Source organism: Centruroides vittatus, unplaced genomic scaffold, assembly GCF_030686945.1.
Source record: "Centruroides vittatus isolate TY-2023 unplaced genomic scaffold, ASM3068694v2 contig_439, whole genome shotgun sequence".
In the NCBI taxonomy this organism is placed as follows: domain Eukaryota; kingdom Metazoa; phylum Arthropoda; class Arachnida; order Scorpiones; family Buthidae; genus Centruroides; species Centruroides vittatus.
In genome coordinates, this window is record NW_027122239.1 from 1,249,404 (window position 1) to 1,267,885 (window position 18,482).

Below are 18,482 nucleotides of genomic sequence, written 5' to 3' on the forward strand. Positions count from 1 at the left end.
GAATTTCTTTATGCTGCTTGTAGTGTTAAACCAAATATCATTAGGAGATGAAATGATCAATTCTATGTTCCAGCTGCCTCTATCCCTGGAAAAAGCAGGTACCCATGAAGAGATTTGGGCAGGCCTTACAACTACACTGGGAGAGGGGGAACTTAGAATTGATCATACTCCTCTAGCCTGGAGCCAGATGCCAAACCAACTCAGCTTCTATAGCTTTCATCTTTTTAGATTGTTATCAGAATAATGAATAAAAAAATCTAGTAGAAAGAGCATCTTTAATTTATTATGCTGATTTGAAAATTTTTTCTTTTAATTCATGTAAAACCAATTTATTTATTTTTGTCTTAAAAATATTTTTTTAAAATATAGATAATATCATTTTTCAATGTCTGTTAAGTAATCATTTAATATTTAAATGAAGACATATTTATTCTATGGTATTTTTAAAAATTATTGTAAGAATTTCAACTTTAAGGTAAAAGCTGTTTCCTTTTTTACTTTTTAATACTAGTAAAGAAAATGTTTGTTACATATTTTATTAAATTATAAAATAAATAATTTTGATTGCTTTAATGATAGAAAATTGGAAACAAATTTTACTTATGAAATTCTGTATATATTTTTTATCTGTGAGTTGGAAAATTGTTTCCTGCATAAAGTATATATGTGTGCGCACACACACACACACACACACACACACACACACACACACACACATGCAAACAAACATACAAAATGTAGAAGTTAATGATTTTTACTAAATATCATTGTCATTGTTTTATTATTCTGTATTTATAAAAATAACTGTTTATGAAGTATTAATATGAAACATTGTTTAAATTAATAACATAGATATCTCAGCAAAACTTTTTCCTATTAAAATGTTTGAAGATAATGGATAACCAATAAAGATGGGTTCTCTATTGAATTTACAATCCTTATGTAAAAATGTATTCTTTTGTTGCTTCATCTTCACAATTGAATTAATTATTATTGCTGTCTGAAAATGATCATATACTTCATTATTATTTTTTGTGTAAGATAATTACATTTATGCAGAAATAATTGGGTAATGTATTTTCCCTTTAAAGGATTGTTTGATTAATAAGGCTTAGAAATGAATTCTTCCTAATAATTGTTAGAATAACAATTATAATGCCAAAAGTATATTATCTTAAATAAACAATAAACATGTACATCAAAAATTAATTACTAAGTATTATATTTAATTTTTTAAACAAAGATGTTTTTTTTAATATTGTAAAATAACATTTTTAAAGTTTCATCAACTCAAATTTGAAAATGTGCTTTAATTATAAATTTCTTAAAGTTAATGTAAATTGTTTTTCTATTTTTAAAATTAATAAATTCACTGATAATAATTGGAAAATTTTTAGTAATAAAACATGAATTTTACTCCATAATTTGAATAAATTACATTATTGTCAGTTTTTTTAGTATTTGATATTGAAAAATTAAATTAACCAGGTGAAAATTTCATTTTTAACAAACTGTAATAGTTAATTGATAAAATGTTTAATGATCAATGTGTGTGTGTGTAAATTTAAACTGTTTAGAAGATTGAGATGTTATATTTGGGTGTGTAAGATTGTAGTATTTGCATAGATGGAGTACAGTGCAGTCTTTTATTCCAAACTAATTATTGTAGAAGTTGTTTAGATTAAAGAAAATTTAGATTAGCAGGTTTATATGTAAAGCAAAGGTCTGTACACAAATTCATACATTTAATTATTTTTATACCATATTTGTTAAAATGTGTAGTATGCATTAACTTTAAAAGTTTGTTTTTAAAAGTATCACCTAATTTCATTTTGTTTTTGATTAGAATATAGTAAAATAAATGAAGAAAATTAGTTTATATTCAGCAAAGTTCAGATTATTGCAGATTCAGATTAGCAAGAATGCTCTGTATTAAAAAATAATTTAATGTTTATAATAAATAATACTAAGAATGTTAATACATTATTTTGTAATTTCTTTGTAGTTTCTAAAAGATGAATTTATGATTTGCTACTATAGTTATAAGCACAAAATAAGTTTTCCTCAGAATCACTAAAATCACTTTCAGTACATTTACAATAAAGTATTAAATGGTTCCAAAGAGAAACTTTGTTGTAAAGTGCATTTTATTTGAAAATGCATTATATTTTGACAAATAAGATATATATAAAAAATACACTATGATAAAATATTTAAAAAGTAGATATCTATGCACTGTACACTACATTGATTAATATAAACAAATACCATATATAAATAAAACAAAATTCTACTCTAGAATTTGAATTTATTTCAATGTAGTATTATAGTTGTTTGAAAATAAGGTAACTTTTAGTTCAGTTATGATATATAGATGATTTTTTAAGTATATTCAGCTTTCTGTTAAATTATATGTGTTCTTATAAAATGTGAATCTTTACTGGTTAGCATAATATTAAGTTACAGACAACTAAATTAAATTATTAGAATATATTGTAATTAATTTGAATTACATGCATTCATTTTTTGTTTGATACATAAATAGTATGTAAGTAGTGAATATACTGTAATCCCACATGCACAATGCAATATATTTATAATGATAGACATCAGATTACTATATTAAATTATCACTGGTGAAAATTTAAAAATAATTGGAAAGATTTTCTTTGAATTTATTTCTACTAGCAGGGATCAGTCAATATTGGTTGTTTTATTCAATTAAAATAGTTAATGAGCTCATGCATTTATTTTACTATTACATACTTTTTATTACAGATTCTAAAATATTAAAACAATTTAGTTAAAAAAAAAGGTGATTCTCAGTTGTATTTTATTATTTAAATAAAACTGTTGTCTAGATTAAAGAAAATTTAGATTAGCAGGTTTATATATAAAGCAAAGGTCTGTACACAAATTCATACATTAAATTATTTTTATACCATATTTGTTAAAATGTGTAGTATGTATTAACTTTTAAAGTTAATACATACTACACATACTACAATTAACTTGGTTTAAATAACACTTGGTTATTTAAACCAAGTGTTTAAACTTATTAATGTTAATAAAAAAATAATAAAATTTTTTATTAACATGTAATTTAGCAAAAAAGGAGGAATTCAGAGTAGGGGATAGGGCAATGGGTTGTTCTAAAAATTAAAAAACTTAATGCTAGAGGAAGCGTTAGCACCGAACATGTTTGTCCCCAGAGACTTAACATTGTATGTTTGCCACTCTGCCATGCCTGAACCATTGCATCTTTCTCAAATCTCTCTTCAGCAGCATCATCCACAGGGTAAGAGCTTTAATTTGATATTCGAACCATGTTTGTACCTTCAGCCATTCTCTCAAACAAAGCTGGTTAATATCTGAGGGTTACTAAATTAATATGTAAACAATATATAGATTATACTATATATAAGTGTTCATATTGTTATTTTAAGTTTTCTTGCAAACATTGAAAATATATAACTGTTCACATGCTGCTGTTAACAACAGTACATATTATTATGTATTTACATTGTATTATATATTTATATAACAAAAATTAATACTTGCCTAAATAATATGTATTAATATACAACTTGAATAATTCAATTTTCATGAATATAAATTTTAAGAACAGTAGAAATTTGAATAAATATTGGAGTAGACTTTGTAATTATTTATAAAGTACATCACTATTATAACTTGTGAAGTCGTGATTCATTTTGGAAATAACCATATAAATTGATAGTCACTTCAAATTTTATTTGTGCTTTTCTACTCTTTAACTGTTATACTTTTTTTTATATATTACAGTTTTTTTTATACACAACTTTTTAGTTTTTCTTTTTATATAAAAACGGTTAAATAATTTTAGCTTATGAAATAATTATTATATTGTTTTGATTGTTTGTTTCATTGTTATATTGTTTTGATTGTTATATTGATCACTTAAGAGATTGACTTAGAATAAATTGTGTGCAAAATTTTTAAAAATTGATTAATGTTTAAGATGAAACATTATGAATTCTGAATCTCATAATCATTTTGAAGTTTCTTTTTCATTGATCAAAGCATAACAGGTTATGAGTTTACTGTATTAAGTGTGCATGTATGTGCTGCTTATATTATTCAAAACAAGGAATATTACATTATAGATTATAGCCATTACAATACTGATACTTTAAATGCAATAATTATATTTTATGGTTAAAAGTTAAATTATGAACAGAATATTTGTAATTTTTTTTAATAGTTTCTGTAGATAATTATAATTTAATAATCAAGTGAATATATATATATATATAATTACATAATCTTCATTTATTTTAGAAAGTTTTGCCCTATATATAATATGACTAATCGATATTAGATTGAATTATTTTATTTATATCATCAGAAAAGAATTTATGTTATTAGTTTGTGAATCAGACTTTTTTTCAGTAATAATTAAAATGCTGTCGTCATCATCATCATCATCATCATCCAACAATATTTGATATTATATAATAAAAATTTATTTGTTCTTTTTTTATTTAATTATAAAAGAAAATGTGTTTTGATAGTAGTAAATATTTATAAATATCAATATCCGTTATGATTTTATAATTTTTAAATATACACTTTGAATAAATTATTTGTTTCCGTTTAAGGCAACAAATTCGTTTTACTTCGGAAATTTTCCAATATCTGTACTGTACATCGAAAGAATCTACAGTATAGATTGCTTTGTGAATAATAGATAATGAAAGGATTTTGTTTCGTATCTTCCGTTAGTTTAAATAAGATGAGAGCTATCAGTTTTACAATCGGAACTACGCTGTTGATCTTTGATACAAAGAGTGACAGATAATGTTGTAAGCGTATCGATTTTTACTACTATTTTTTACCTTTAAATATGACATATTACATGTAGAATTTACCGGACTTTGAACTCTTTTAATTTGATTGTTTCGCGTTATAAGGAAAAGTTTATTTTTAATCGTTGCAGTCTTCTTCTAATCGCTTCAGTTTACTAGTTTGTATTTTTGTTTAAGGTATATTTATAGATTGTAGCATGTAAAGGCGAATTAACAAAATCGATGAGAGATAAAATAGGCTTCACATACCATTCTGTACGCACTTGGGGTTATGTCCGATTAAAATCGATAGTGTTTTATATTCTGTACACAAAAAAAAAAGAAAAAAATCGCAGGACATCGGAATTAATTGGCTGGAGGCCAAAGTTGTCTTCCTGGAAGAATTTTTAGTTCAAAATGATTGTTTTCTCTTTTAAGAAATTAATTTCGTTTAGTGTTTAGCGTTATTATTACTCCATTGTAACTGTTAACATGCAGCCATCTAGTAATTTTGCCAGCTTTTGTTTAATCGAATCAGATGTAGCATTATGATTTTGGATATTCAGAACGCTTTAAAGGAATTTTATCGCCCTTTTGTTGTTTAACTTCACGGTTAATGACCAATGAACGAAACTACACGATAGTTTATAAATTAATGGATCCTGAAAGAAAAAAGAAACATTCGTTATTTTTATTTCCGATTCAAATGTTAAGTTTATTGGTTACTTTTTACCTCTCCCCTTGGAAGCGGGCAGTTTGAAATTGTGTAGTCGCACGGATTTTTTTTAAAGATAGATTTGTCAATTTTTGAACGTTTTGTTTGTCCGGTTGTTTGCCGTTGTAAGAACATTAAAAATTAACGGAGATCACCAGTGTTTCACTTAGATGTAACGAGGTTCAAATTGAGTGGTAGATGACCTTCGTGCGGTCGAATTATTTCACGACGGTTAAAAATCCCAAAATAGAAGAGTAGAGATTAACATTCGTCAATACTAGCCTGAAGTTGTGACCTCTGTCACGAAACTTTGTTCAAACATGGCACCTAGATTCTAGTACCTTGATCACATTGATTTTTCTGTTTCTCCACAGATCGATACCATTACTGCATTGTAATACGGAGGGACGATAGGCATTTCGTTCGTATAGCAGAACTTGCACGGTACACATTTGCTTCCCTAACACATTAGTGAACACGGTTAATATTCCTCTTTCATCTCTTAATCTTCACTCCGTTCACTGACGGATTTAAGAACGTACTTTAATGAACGATCACTGGAGTATGATAAAAATCGATGATTTTCACCAAGTAATCGTATTATTAAAACGTTCCTCGTATCGTTCGCTCTTATATACAGGATGAATTCGAATTTCTAACTGTATTTCAATTAAGATAATGTAGCAACCGATTCTTTTCTTAGTGTCAACATGGAGTAACTCGATTTAGCGCCAAACTCTATCCAAAATAAATCTCCAGAGGAATCAAATTTACCTTTTATATTAAGTCGATTTGTTCCAGATGGTGACCCGTTTACTATCTCGAGTTCAAAGTGATTCTCTGAAGGAATTGCAATAGAGAGGTACTCATTTTACGTCACAGATTGCTTTGCCTAGTTTACGATACCATAAAAAAATGCGTCGAGTTATTATATATCAGACCGAGCCGTTACGGTAGGGCCTACTTTAATTCATCCAAATGACGAACATCTTGAGAGTATTAATTAATAAAGAGAAGCAAATCAATTTATAAAGCGAAGTCTTCGTTATAAATTGCGGAACGACTGTAGGTTTGACAGCATATTACGCAATCAAGCACCAGCATCGAAACTGTAAGTGGTAAAAATGTAATTTACTAAATACGAATGGAGGCAGCGCAGTTAATTCGTTTATTCTGTAAACCGCACCAAAGCTCTATGGCGATTTCGGTGGCCTTAGTCGTTGCCGATATCGAATTTAGCGAATTTCTACTTTCGTTAATTAAATTTATACGAGATGCTACGTTTCTTATTTTGCTTCGGATTATTACCGATCGCATTGTCCGGGAAGAAAAAGAAAAAAAGGGAAAAGTTCGGTCCTTATTTCGCGGTTAATCGTTATCATTCGGTAATTATTAATTTATCCGTTTGAATGTGCCCATTGTTGCTGGTCGTTTCTGCTCATTTTCGTATATTGGTTATTTAATAATTCGAATCGGTTGTGCCATCTGTTGGTTGTTTAGCAAACTAGGTTGATCCCTAGAAAAATTGGCGAAGGTCACCTTCACCAAATCTCGACTCAGCTATTGACCTCTTAAAATTTGTTTAATGAGAACGTGGACAAAATGAAAATTTATGGATTTTTGTTTTTTGCAAAGTTTTGTGGGGGACAATCGGTTAAACATTTTAACTTTTATATCTATCTTGATAGGGATTTGTTAGCTTCCTTCAGACGGAAGGTAATTTTGATGGTGTGGTTCGCTTAATATAAGATCATATTAAGAGCACACTTAAAAAGTTGGAGTTAATTTTATAGAAGCTGTCTGTACGTTGCTTAATGTGAAGTTAACTTCATAGAAATGCCTTGCTGAATACGCAGTCAGGCTTATTTGTAGACGCTCCGCATTATTTAATGCAAAATCAACTTTTGTTGATGTGTTTTGTTTTAATTAATGTAACGTTGACTTTGTAAGATTATGCTTTATTTAATGAAGTTAGATTTTATAAAGCTGTGCTTGGCGTACGAAACCGGGCCCGCGTAACGAGTAACTTATTTAATGTGAAGTAACTCATTATAACTTATAGATGTTTGTTGAAATGCTTGAAGTAAATTTTAAAATGGCGCGAATTAAATAATATTTGTAAAGGCGAAAATCGTTTGGCGTTAACGTCGGAATAATTTTTTGAAAGAGAGAGCAATTCCGTAAATTTGTTTACGGGGCTGTTTTGAGCTGTTTAATATCCTGGGTGAATAATACAAATTTGTTTAACTAAGCATGTTTTAATCGTTGAAGAGCACATTGTTTTGCATATAGATGAATTCGTGTTGTTTCAATTTCTATTAATTTCTGGAATTATTCGATTCGATTATTTTTAGAAAGCAGCGAATTAAAACGCCCAGCAAGTTGCAGCTTCCGAAATTTTACCGTAAGGATCAATTTTTATCTCATTTCTGCTGATGGAAACTTACCTTTGGCAATCCGACTCTTTTCTCTATTAATAAAGAAAAATTCATTATAACAAAACGGAATTACATTACACGGATATCCTTATTGATATTTTTTAAAATCCAAATCAAATAGCGTAAGTGAATTATCGGCGCAGGTATTTAGAATCTCATTGTACTGTACTGTACGTTACCATACAGCGTTGATCCAGCGTGTAACGGGATTGAATAGCTGTAAAAACAAACCTATCCTGTTTCTGCAGGAGTGCTTTCAGGCAAACCGGAACTTTATTACCGAATAATCCTATAATTGTTAGTTTGGAAACATTTGTTAATAGCTTTTTTGTATTTTTAAATGGTTGATAACAATCTTAAAATCATAATTGAGATCAAGGTAATAGTCGTTTTGTACAGTAGCATAGCTATTGTTTAAGAGGGAGGATAGGAGGATACTTTTATGCAGGTTTTTTTAAATATAAATTTAATACTGTTCTAAGACGATATCGCTTGTTTTTTATAGGCGTTTAACTATGAAAATGACTGCTTCGTTTAAATGTTTCATTAATTTCTAGCTCCGTTTTCCCGATAAAATGTTGCTTAAAAGGTGATAATTAAGAGATTAAAAGTAACCTATTCGAGTATTAAATTGGGTTATAAGGTTCGCATAAAACATAAGTATACATTATCATCGCTATAACTTCCCTTAGAAAACTACTTCATCATTGACTTGTTTATTCGAAAAATATATTCATAAAGCGTTAATTGGTTTGTTTTTTTCTGACTTTGACCGCAAACGCATTGTCAATAATTTTTTCGCCAGATCAGTGCTAAACAGGTCGGAAATGATAATCTGGTAATGTTCAGTTGCTGGTTCTCCCCTTTTTTACATATTCCTTGCTTTCATTTGTACGTGGAAACACTTAAAAGCATTTAATGTTTTGTAAGAAATTGATCGAGAATCCGTGAAACGTAGCGAATTTTATAGTTTGTCGCCGTGTCCATTAGAAATTTGAATTAATCCAAGAGAATATTTTTACAAGTTTAAAAATCTATCAAATGGATAATTGAGCATGCTCTTTTATGTTTTTATTGTATAAAAATTAGTTTCTCCGTTTTATTTATTCGCTTTATTTATTTTCTTGTATATTTACAAGCAAAGTTGAAGTTTTTAAGTTGAAATTTGAGATGAGAGATAGCGTTAGACTCGAATCGGCAAATAGAAGCAATAATTAATTAGCATTACAAAATTAATTGCTCTTCTACAGTATTTACAGCTTGGAAATTATAAAAGATACTTCTGTCTGTAAACATCTCGCAATCGGTTGAAAGGGATCTATCACTATAAATTTTTTAGACCTACATACTTCGTTCGTATGCAGACCATTCAAATTTAATTACATAATGTTTATGTAGGTTAAAACTGTGTCACAAACATTTATCTTTACATAATATAAAAGTGGTATCTTCCATTTAAATATCTCCACATCATGTAGTAAATGATATCTTCACATGAGAGCATCTGTTAGTCATAAAAATAAATTGCGGTAGTTTTTACATCTGCCCCTTCCTTCTATGGAATGATGTTAAAGCCGTATCAATTGTACTTAGTCTACTGTTCATCTAGTTGAAAATGTCTATAACTTGTTTGTTCGTAATTAATATACTGTTTAATTTTTTTAAAAAACCCCAAATCTATGTTGACCTCTAATTCGGATTTCTTCCATTTTTTTTTATTGAATATTGTAGAAGGATGTGGATGTATTTTTTATTCAATATAAAATTATATACATATCCTTTTTACGGTGTTTAATGTGTAAAAAAAGAAAGGCAAAACTCGCTTCGTTTCATAAAGCAAATTCTTAAGAATTATTTTTGTCATTTTCCTTCTTAAGAAAATGGTTGAATACTTCCACACGTTAGTATTAGAAAATAACTTAAATGTAGAAGATTATCGCCACTTTCTATTGTTAATGTTGTAAAAAGGATATGGATACGTTTTACGTATTGTTAATGCTATATAAAAAAGGATATAGATCGCCTACTTTTTTGAATGTTGAATAAACGTAGCCGTATCCTTAAAGAATGATCTCACTGATAGGAAATGGCGATAGTCTAAATTATTATTTTGTCAGCGATATCTTTTTATATATATTATTTAAAAATCATTTGTTGGTTTATACAGTAAAAAGCTGTGCTAATATATTCTGGAACTTTTTAAAATTAGAATGAAAATTGCGTGAATTTCGAAATGTACTTTTCACCAGCGTCAGTAAATGAGTGATAAAATGACGAAGTTAAAAAAATAGAAAAGATAGATATATATGAAAAATAGTGTTTTCACGAGTGAATTGAATTCGAATTTTCCAGTGAAAAGGCATTTTATTTTGAGATATTTTCTACATCTTCAACATTGACCCACTGACATCATGTAGAAGTTTCGAGCTTGTCTGTTCTCCTTGTATCTGTCCGAGTTCCTTAAAATGCCCATTATAAATGGAAAGGAAAACGAAAGAAAAGGAAAAAAAAAAAGATGAAGACTTAAGATGGAAGAAGTGCTTTGATGTTAGAAATCCGTTATTTTTATTCGATGACATTTATTATTTTTCAGAATAATCCATAAACGGAAACGGAAGTATCTACTAAAAATTTATACCGGAAAGTTCATATCTAAATATATGTTTAAAACTCGATACGCAGTTTCTAAAACTCCAAGCGAGAGAATGTTTTGATGCCGTTTACCCGAAAAATATTCTAATATCCGAAACAGTAGATAAAAGCTAAATCGTGGAATGTTCTTGTAATGTCGTCGATAGCAATTCTAATGGGAAATTGAATAATTGATTCAACATAGACAAATAATTTATTCATAACATGGGAATTTTAATTCATAGTAATGCTTTATTCTTGTGTATCCATATTTTGATGTACACTAATAGAGATGAAGTAAAAAATACAGTGTGATTATTGAATATATTATTGTATTTTTTGTAGTTTCATACATAATTAATGCGTAATGGTCTGTAGTTCAAATTTCGAATTGAAATGATTTAACATTTCAGAATTTTATTGAGTTAGTCAACAGTTTTTGTTTGATTTAATTTGTAAAATATTATATATTTAAATAAAATTCTTACGTTTAATTAACATTTTATTTTTTAATGTCTATGAAAACTGCCATAGATATGAACCGAATTTTTTCATTATGGAAAACTGTTCTCCGAAATGTAATAATTCGAATAGTTGCAAAAGTTTGTACAGTTCAGAAATTTAAATATTCGAGGTAACTAATGGATGGAAAATATTCTGCAGATGAAAAGTTGTAGGACTAGAATGGAAAGAATATAGATCGTTGAAAGGAAAGAATTTCCAGAACACAAAGTTATTGAATGTCTATTTATTCGCAAAGGAAAACGTGGAGAAAATTTGAAAAGTGTGTAATACTCGTTGCTAAAAATAACAATATGTAATATATATATTTCTTTTGTATAAGAACCGATTGGACCACGTACAGTACTTCCCGAAAATGTTCGAATGGCCAGAAGACGTTTTAATGCCGATTTAATAAATGAGACGTTGGAGGTAATTAATTTGAATAAATGTGTTGATAAATAAACACATCGATAAGCAATTCGTAGACGGGATCGATTTTGAATGTCTGAATTTTCAATTCTTCTCGTCTCGGCCCGTTCTTTCCTGAAGAGACTGAGCTATACAAATATTTATTTTATGATTTTCATTTCAGGAAGAATATGGACCTTCCGAAAAATCGCACCCTCTTTCTCTTTCTCTCTCCCCGGGTTATACTTAATTCAGAAAAAGTTTCATGTTATTTGTGTTCCTAATTTTTTTTTCGCTTATAAGAGAAGAGGGACTCTGCAACCGTTCGTTTCTAATAAAAAGGCGGACTGACGTTCTCTCGCTGTTAATACTTAATAGTGGTGTGCTGTTCAAAAATCATTTGCTTTATAATAGCAGTCGATTGTTTAACAACTGGAAGATTATAAGGAAGTTTGTAGTCTTCTCCCGCTTTGGATTGTTGACGAAGCGTATCTCCGTACACAACATCGGAGCGAAACTAACCCCTCTCGTTTGATTGATTTTTCTGTTGTTAATTATCCAATCACACTGTAGTATGTCGCAACGGTTTTTTTAAGCTCGTAACCTAATTTTTTCTCACCGTATAAATCGGGAGTACATCTTTATGGCGATAGTTTAGAAGCTTCGAGGAGTATTTACTTTCTCAAAACGGGTTACGACTGAATTTTATAGTATTTATCGCAGTAATAACGGAACGAGAACGCTTCAGTCAATGACCTTGAAGTGTTTCGGATCAAGTTTCTTCAACCGTTTTTGTGTGACTTAGCAACAGCCATAGTGAGAGCGTGAAGTGTTGTTCAGACCCATATACATCTCTAGATGGTTTTTGATAGGACGACTGTAGCTGACGTTCTATATCCACTTCGGAGCACATTTTTATCCGTTTTCATGCGAGTTCAGCAAACTGTGTCTTCTCCGTACGAAATTTAACGCATATTTGCAGATTTATTTGATCAAAATGAAACCACTTTTTCATAATTATTGCTTTGGTTTCGGATTGATTTTTTGAATTTATGCCGTAAGAATTTCAGCCGTGTTTTCAATATATTTTTCGCCAGACTTTTATCCATACTTATGTATGTAATCATTTAAATGATGGAATTACAGAAAAATTAAAATTTCTTCTTATCTCGAGATAGACTTTAAAATCATTTTCAAACTTTCATGTTCAACTTGCTATTTAGTAAATTTTTCGGAACGTTTCATTGATTTTTTTTAGTTTTTTTTAATGTTTAACCAAACAAGCCATGAAGCGTTGCATGATTAAAACAAAGATAGTACCTTTTTATTAAATATTTTCCACAGATTGAAGAATCTAAATCAAGTTATGCACGATAAAACTTCATGTTTGAACTTGGAGAGCGTGCTCCAGATTTTCCTTCCCCTGTATTTTTTCCCCGTTCTTCAGCTCTCTTCTCCTGCAATAGGGTACGGAGGCCACTGTCACATTATTTTTAACGAAATTTTTGACGATATTTCGCATCGAACTGAAGGTTACCCGATTGCTTGATCTCCTTTTACTTATCAACGGTTTAAGCTTCGTTCCGTAAACTGTAAGAGTATTATATCGGGAGATTAAAAGGCAGTTTGGTGATTGAAAACTAGTTTTCGTAAATAAAGAAATAATTATGTTGGAATTTTCTTCTTTTTTGTACAGTTTTCGATACTCGTTCAATTAATTTAAAATGGATTTTTTTTTTCGTATGTAGAATTTGAAGATTACATTTTCTGCTCATCAAAAGTTTTCAAAACAATCATTCATTGGATAATTTGTTAAAACAAATTTATGAAACTTTGCGGTTTCTTACGCGATAAAATCTTGGCGCGATCGAAATATCGTGAACTAATGTATTGTTTGATCTTGGGGATTTTGGGCGCGTATAAATTGCTAAAAGAATATAAATATAGTATCTATATGAAGGAAAAACAGTATCCGCTGAATCGACTGTTGGTCTAATATAACGTTGGCCTAAACTATTGCGTAATGAACGATCGGAATTTGTTTATCGAAGCTAAATTTTTGGTAACGACGATAAAATAATGGACTCCATACCACGGTTGACTATCGACACAATGCGGAATTAACACAATGAATGAAACATCAGAATTTTCAGTTGAACAATAATTGATTATTTTTTTTGTAAGATCTGCTATTCGAAATCTATAAGGCAGAACACAGTTTAGAATAAAGAGGAGGAGGAAGAAATATTTTCAGGCATTAGTAATTTTTCTCTTTAGCAAGATGAACATTTGTACATTGAAAAAATGAACGTTCTACTTCGTAAATAGAATCATAAATCCGAACCAGTATGCCAAGGTGCCGACGACGTCTTTATAAAATATCTACCGTAAAGAAAAAAAAGATTTAGGCAAGAACTGTTGTCGCATCCATATGTCAAAATATTAAGGTTCTCTTTATTTTTAATTTCTTCGAAATTTATTATTTTACACTATCCAAAATTTATTTATTTTTAACCGTCTCACCAGCTGTTAGTTTGTTTCCGCCATGAAGCGTAAAGTGTAAGCTTACATATTATTATTATTATTTTTTTTAAGATAGTATCGGCCTAGATATTTCCTAGATCAGAATTAAAGATAAGGAACCGACACGAAATTCGTTGAAAAGAACCGGACAGAACGTAGATCGAGAATTCGAAAAGAATGCTGTTATATTGTTGGGAATAGTCTCGAATAAACTAGATATACATTGATAAATTATATCATTTATTTCACAAGAGTCGAAACATGGAAAACAAGTTGTTTTCATCTTATTTGTGATAAGGAATGGAGCAAAAAATTTATATAACGTGCGCTAGTTATTAACCCTTCAAATAAATAGCCAAATAGGATTAAGTATCACGGTTTACTTTGGTAAATTCTGGAAATTTAGGTTGAGCATGAAACACGTGATTTGCGTACTATTAAATAATACTATTTTAATTACTGAATTTATTATAGTTTGCTACTTTCTTCGTATGGTTGCAGGAATTGAATTGGCTTGTTTTCGAATGTCATGAAGTCGTATTTTTAAGCGCGAATTAACCAAGTAAGTATTTTGAATTGTCATAATAATCATAGACATTTTAGACAGGACTGTATACGCTACAGTAATATCTGTACACAAGTCAGTTTTTTCTCAGTTTCGTATAGCTTAGCTTAGGCAAAATAAATACTTCTCAAAGCCGAATGGGGAAAACGAAGCGTATGTGTAGAACTTAAATATACGTTTAAATCTCTACGTAAGAAATTCCTAGAAATGCATTTTAAATACGTTTGGAACATCTCGATGTTTCTTATCAGTAATTACTGAATAATTCGAAGTTAAAAAAAAAAGAAAAACTGAATTAAGAAAAATCATTGACGGAAAGTTGCACCATTAACTAATTAATTTAAAAATGTTCCCTTTCTTGTTGTTTCGGAGTATCTGAAATTGGCTAGACAGTTATCAAAATGTCTGTTATCTCAATTAAAAAAAAAGTGGACCGGACTGGGAAAATCGTTTTCAATCAGGCAGAAATGAATGTGTTTGTAAATCTTTAATATGTCCGAAATAGCTTTCGAAGCAAGGTTTCAGCTTTATTTATGTTCCCTTCGGCGATCATTTCTCAAGCTTTTCCGTTGTTGAGACTTAGGAGCAATAAAGCCATATCGAGAATAGTTTACGGATGATCGAAAACCGAACGATTCCAGATTGGCTATCGTGGGATATAAATTACGGTTAAATTTGATGTAATTACGAGGCCGTTTTAACAGTAGAAAAGTCAGATTTGTCTTGTCGAATTCTAAAATTACTAGAACCCTATTGAAGGAGCCGGCTTTTCGACGAACCCCCCTCATAGAATTTTCTTTTTTAGCTGCAGGCTGCTTTTGTAGTAGGATTGTCTGGTTACAAAAATAGTTTGGCGGTGCAATACCTGACATACGACTCCGAAACTACCTTACCGTTTTTAGTTTTTAAGGAAAATGCCCTTCTCTGTTTCGTTACTAGGAGAAGAATTCACGAGTAAGACAACACACACCAAGGGAAAAAATTATAAAAAATGCTATTTATCTGTATAGAGAGAATGTAAAGTCGGAAGTATCTGTGTTTCCTGGAAGTGTTAATAAGATTGGGAATGAAAAGACTTTTCTGTAAAGGAAAGGATAAATCAGGCACATAATGTATCATTGCTGCAATTATTGCTTGTAGACGTACACTGTAAAGGCACACTTCATTAAACAGCTTTTCCGGTTGTTAAAACGCATCGGGAAAAAAGTAATATTTTTTTTTCCGATACAAACAGGTTTTTTTCACGCCTGTAAGGAGAAGAAATGCTCAAACGAAGAAAATAAAAGAAAAAAACGTTTTAAATAACTATAAAATCAGCACGTTCTACACTCTTAACCAGTAGTGAAAGAAGTTTAAATATGATTCTATAGAGAATTTGAACAGTAATACTAGTAAATATTAGCTTTATATCACTTCAGACTTAAACAATCAAAAAGAAAAATTTAGAATCATAACTTGACTGAACAACATATAGCCTGCGGTCCGTTATGATTTTGATATCATTTCCTATTTTTCCCTTTGGTTATTTAAGGTGATATAAAGCTAATATTTACATGAATTAAGTGGTAAATGTACACAAGTCCATCGATTCGCAAGATTTGGATGTTCCTGAGTTTCCTGTGGCGGATGTTTCTTAGTTTGAAATTTTATAAATGCATTGCAATTCAGATTTGAAAGACACTTTCTTTTTTATCGCGCAATTGATTTTCTTATCCCCCTCTTTTTTTTGTTAAGATTTCTTTCTCATCGAGCTCCCGAGAAATTTCTAACGTTAACATAAAATTTAATGGTTAATATTTTGAATATGAAGAGAACATGTTAAATATTTAAACGTTTATGCATTCAATTTTGTATTTCGGAGGATGGTGTTGCTAACAAATGGCGGTGTTGTCATGGTAACAAATTCCTACTGAGGCTGTTTTCTCGATTATTAGCAATGTGGCTTTTCTGTCATTTATAGCGTGATTCTTCTCCCTCTTTCAATCTCTTCCGCTAAAGGTCGCGTTTTTTCCCTCTCCGCCGTTCGTTCGTTTTATCTGCAACTGTGTCAAGGCTATCAATGTCAAGGTTATTCAACTTTAAAACGATCGCTCTCGGTTTTCTTATTTTTCTGGAAAATCTGGGTCGATCCGTTAGTTTTTCCCCCTCCTCTTCCTCCTTTTTCTTTCTTCCACTAGAGGATTTCTAGAGATTAAGCTGGATGCTAGCATTCTCGGAGGTTATTGCACTCCGGTTTCTCTCTGTTTCGTGTAATGGGAAGCCCTATTAATTTGCATGAAACAAAAACAAAAAAAAAAAAAAAAAAAGAAAGAGAGAGAGAGAGAAGAGGCATTTTTATTTTCTTTTTTGGAGTCGGTTTTGTAGTACCACGAATAAGAGCGAGAAGGTTAATAAACTTTCTCTTTACATCAATGGAAGCTCTGTTCTCGGTTTGCATGTTCTCTTTAATATTTAGTTACCGGATAAAATAAAGGAAAAATTAAATTGGCGACTACAGCTTTGCGGTGTTTCTTTATTTCTTTTATGATCGAATACGGACTGCTATAGTTTTACGTTTGTCTCTGGGAAGAAAATTAGATGCGAATGTGAGAGATGTGTCGGTTAGGTCTGACAGCTCTTATTGGTTGCTCCGAAATGCTCCTCCTCCTGCGTAACTGATATGCTGTCAACATGTTCATGGTAGGCTAACTATTAGCTATTACTGAAATGCCTTGTGGATGGATTGGGTTTGAGCTGGTTAACAAATTGTTTAGTCTAATTTTATTTTATTTGTTTTTTGCTGTACTCTTTGAACAATTGCATACCGGAGGCGTTGTTGTTTTATTTTTTAGTTGTTTTTTCACTGACTGTTTGTTTTACAGTTAATTTTTTCACCCTCCTTCATAGTATCGAGACTAGATTCCGCACAGAATTATGTAAATACTGACTCTTTCAGATTGAAAGCTTTGCTGAAGGTAGCTTCAACGTTGTTAATTTTCCATTTTTTTTTTTGTTTCGTGTTTTTAGGCTTTGGTATAGGTGGTATTGATTTCTCTCTCTCTCTTTTTCTCGCTCCCCCTCCCAACTGGTGAGGCCATCGCCGTTATGTGGGAAAATTTTAATGAGTAGGAAGTATTTCTGTGTAGCACGAATTGCAAATTTAGATTTTTTTTCTATAATTAACAAATTATGAAGTGTCTCCAGTCGAGAAAGGCGAGTTTAGAGAGAGAGACAAAGAAACGCAAAAAAAAATGCAGTTAGTGAAGTGCATAGTGAACATATTTTTAGCCCGTTTGCATCACAAGTGACGGACATTTTTGTGGGAATTGTAAGATGTTTCGCATTGTTACAAGTCTGCGCTGGTTAAGATGTACAGAATTTGTTTAACACGTCAGAACGTTGTATAAATTGAACTGTGTATTGATAATGATAACCTTCGTACAGTGACCCGACCTAAGCATGTTGTAAATCACAAAAGACAGCAGTACAATATAGACTATGTTGTAAGATAACAGCACTCCCGAGTTTTAGAAAAATAAATATCAAAGTTTTAATACCATTTCGCTCCTAATGACGTACAAAATTCGCTGGAGCAAGGAGAGAAAGAGCGAAAGAAACAAAGAGAGATTGGTATAGGAGGTTTTTAAAGGTTGTGCTTTTAGCTCAGCTCGGGAACAAGGTCAGGAACTTCTACATCATTAATTTATTTAAGCCTGTCGATGATGATATTGATTTTTCCACCTTAAATTGGCCTCCCACATACATACAGCTGGGCTTCATAGTAAGTGCAGCTTTTTAATCCCGCCTTTAGTTGTTCGAACGTGGAACCGTCTATAAAAGACCCTTAAAACATCAATGGCATTACCGATGTGTATCTTCGAAGGTAAATTAGA

The 18,482-nt window shown here is 30.5% G+C and overlaps 1 protein-coding gene and 1 long non-coding RNA gene across 6 annotated transcripts in view; both read left to right on the top strand.

Annotated features, from left to right (window-relative positions):
• LOC136977017 (uncharacterized) overlaps nt 1-14,712 on the top strand; it is a 30,038-nt gene extending 15,326 nt beyond the window's left edge. The window contains exons 2-4 of one of the 2 annotated variants that reach the window (XR_010881018.1): nt 11,274-11,543; nt 13,707-13,969; nt 14,118-14,712. This is a non-coding gene — a long non-coding RNA (uncharacterized lncRNA). Of the gene's footprint in view, nt 1-6,604; nt 11,544-13,706; nt 13,970-14,117 lie in introns of those variants that run through there. The other variant, XR_010881017.1, reaches the window with a different exon arrangement.
• Nucleotides 1-18,482, top strand: part of LOC136977011 (serine/threonine-protein phosphatase 4 regulatory subunit 1-like) — a 425,271-nt gene that overhangs the window by 98,041 nt on the left and 308,748 nt on the right. The gene's annotated exons all lie outside the window — the stretch shown is intronic.